Raw genomic sequence first — 3,045 nt, 5'->3', positions numbered from 1 at the left:
TATAGCTGCCATAGAAAACAGCTTGGCAGTTTCTCAAAAAAAATAAACAGTTACCATATGACCCAGCAAACTCTACTCCTAGGTGTTTGCCCAGAGATCTGGGCACATCTGTCCATAGGAAATACTCAGTACAGCATTATTCATAAAAGCCAAAAAGTGGAAACAATCTACATGTCCATCAAGTGCTGAAAGCATAACAAAATGTGGTATATCCATACAATGGAGTATTTATTATTCAGCCTTCAAAAGGAATGGAATACTGATACAAGCTACAATATAGCTGAGCCTTGAAAACATTGAATTCAGTAAAATAACCAGACACCAAAGGACACACATTGTATGATTCCATTTATATGAAATGTCCAGAACAGGCAAATCTATAGAGACAGAAAGTGGATTAGTAGTTTCTTGGGGTTGGAGGAGAAGTGGGTATGAAGGTGGCTGCTAAGGTGTATGGGGTTCCTTTATGGGGTGATGAGAACATACTGGAATTAGTGCTGATGGTTAGCAACTCTAAGTATAGTGAAAACCATCGAATTGTATACTTTAAAAGGATGAGCATTATGGTATAGAATTATATTCCAATAGAGCAGTTATTTAAAGAAAAGAGATCATCAGAATTTGTAATCTTCATATCCTGAATGAGACGAGCTCTCTAATGCCCTCCCAGGTCCCTGTCCATCTCTTTCCTTGACTTTCTTCAAGGCTCTTCCCGCTTACACTGGCTCTGACATGCATCATCCTTCCCATGAGGTTCAGGCCTCTGTAAAGTGAGGAACATGGTGTCTAATTTAGGGCTGTTGGATTTCAAGTCCAGGCCATGAATCTGATGACGCCTACAAGCCTCAAGGTACTGATGAGGACATACCAAAAACTAAAGAAAGAATGATAATGCTAGAATTATTGCTGTTATATATTCTTTAAAAAGAACTTTTTTCAGAGACAGGGTTTCACTCTGTTGCCCAGTCTAGAGGGCAGTGGCACAATCACAGCTCATTGTAGCCTTGACCACCCAGGCTCGAGTGATCCTCCCTCCTACCTCAGCCTCCAGAGTAGCTGGGACTACAGGTGCACACCACCATGCCTGCTAATTTATTATTTTTTTTTTTGTAGAGACAAGGTTTCCCTATGTTCTCCAAGCTGCTCTCAAACTCCTGGGCTCAAGTGATCCTCCCACCTCAGTCTCCCAAGGTGCTGGGATTACAGGCATGAGCCACCCCACCCAGCCCTGTCATATATTCTTTAACACCAGGACTCACCAGGGAAAATGCCAAATGCCAACACCATAGTTGTGTATACATGTTTGCAAAAGAAGAAAAATGGTATCCTTTACCAGTGAGTCTCAATAGAGCAGAGGGGAAATACAGAGAGGAAAACATGTTGCTTGAAAAAACAAATTTGAACTCACCGTTGCCATCACCTGGTTTTAGCGATGATTCATGAGATAGCCCAGATAACATCCAGGGAAGACATGGGCAATTTCTGTTTGTCAAAAGGGCCCATGAGCTAAACTGTATTAAATTGCATTTTGTCTGTCATGTGTGAGTCTATAAATGTGTTTAATATATGGCTGTCCTCCACTCCTGTTAGATAACACACTTGTGGGGACAGGGTCACATCTTTTGTGTCTTCTGCTTGGCGTCCTTGAGAGCGTGGTCTATATTTATGATGTAGCCTTGGTTTCATCAACTGTAAATTCTGGATAATAGCTATGCTCCTCACAGCATCGTGGGTGAATTTAAACAAGAACACCAAAAGGATGCACACAAAGCCTCTAGGTTCACCCCTGAGCTTTTCTGTTCCTTGGGAAGAAAACAAATGAGGAGAAGGGGTCGAGGTCATGGATAGGGAATGGGGGTGTTTCTGCTGCTCCAGCCAGGCTGCGGCAAGGCTGCAGACCTGGGGAAGAACACAGCAGAGGCCACCAAAGGTCTCCAACTCCCCAAGGGGCTGGCTTGCTGAGCACCATGCCTCAGCCCCCGGCTGCACAGATGGCAGCAGCCATTGTGGCCCTGTGGCCCCTGAGGACCCATTTACCCTCAAGGATTCTCTTCACTGCCCACACCGGGGACAGCTGTGGCCAAACCCACCAAAGTCAGTTCAGGTGAAGGCTCTAGAGGATGAAGAGGCCAATGTGGGTGAATCGAGCCTCCTGTAAGGAGTTTCTTTCTATTTTGCAGATGTTTTACTCTAGGGCTGCCAGATTTAGCATTAAAGACACAGGACATTTGTTAAATTTGAATTTCAGATAAACAACAAATAGTGTTTTAGCATACAGATGTCTCCAATATTGCAAATTTAACTGGGTGTCCTGCATTTTAGCCGATGGCATAGAATCACAGAGTTAAATGGGACCATGATCACTTATTTACCTACTGCATTACGTTAGTCAAAACATATTTGAATTACCCTAAGCAAGGTTAGAGCCCACCTCTCTTGAACTTTTTCGCTTCAAGGACGTTGTAGCATTGATTCTAAGTCTAGTCTTGTGGTATCTTTAGTCTCTGCGTGGGTATGTATATGTGCACGTTCATGTGGCTGGTAGAAAGAAAAACATCTTTCTGTCCCTCAGTAGAACAAAGAAGGGTGTGCTGGCAGACCTGGGTTAGGCCCCGTGTCAGCCTCGTCTTCTGTCATTTGTGAGCGCTTGAATTGCTGGTGAGTCAGAGAACCTGGCAGAATAGGACATTTTGTGACAGTCTCAGAGAATAGAAGATGATCTTAACAAAGCCCTATGTATTCCAAACTCTCAAGCAAGATTTCTTCAAAAAAAAAAAAAAAAAAATGAAAGGTAGGATGACAAAAATATGCTAAATGGTACTTTTAAAGACAGAAATATCATGTTTCTCACACTTCAGCATACAATTTAACAAACTGAGCTGTCAGTCATTATAAATGCATATGATTACTTTTTTTGAGGTGCATAAACCTTCTAAAATGAAAAATGCATTCATGAACAGCTAATACTAGGAATGTTTATAAGGAAACATGTTTGCATGTTGAAGTGTAACTGCTATCAATTTGATAAAAGGTTTTTCCCATCTG

The sequence above is a fragment of the Pongo pygmaeus genome, chromosome 16 (assembly GCF_028885625.2).
Source record: "Pongo pygmaeus isolate AG05252 chromosome 16, NHGRI_mPonPyg2-v2.0_pri, whole genome shotgun sequence".
Classification (NCBI taxonomy): domain Eukaryota; kingdom Metazoa; phylum Chordata; class Mammalia; order Primates; family Hominidae; genus Pongo; species Pongo pygmaeus.
Note: the sequence above shows the minus strand (reverse complement) of the source record.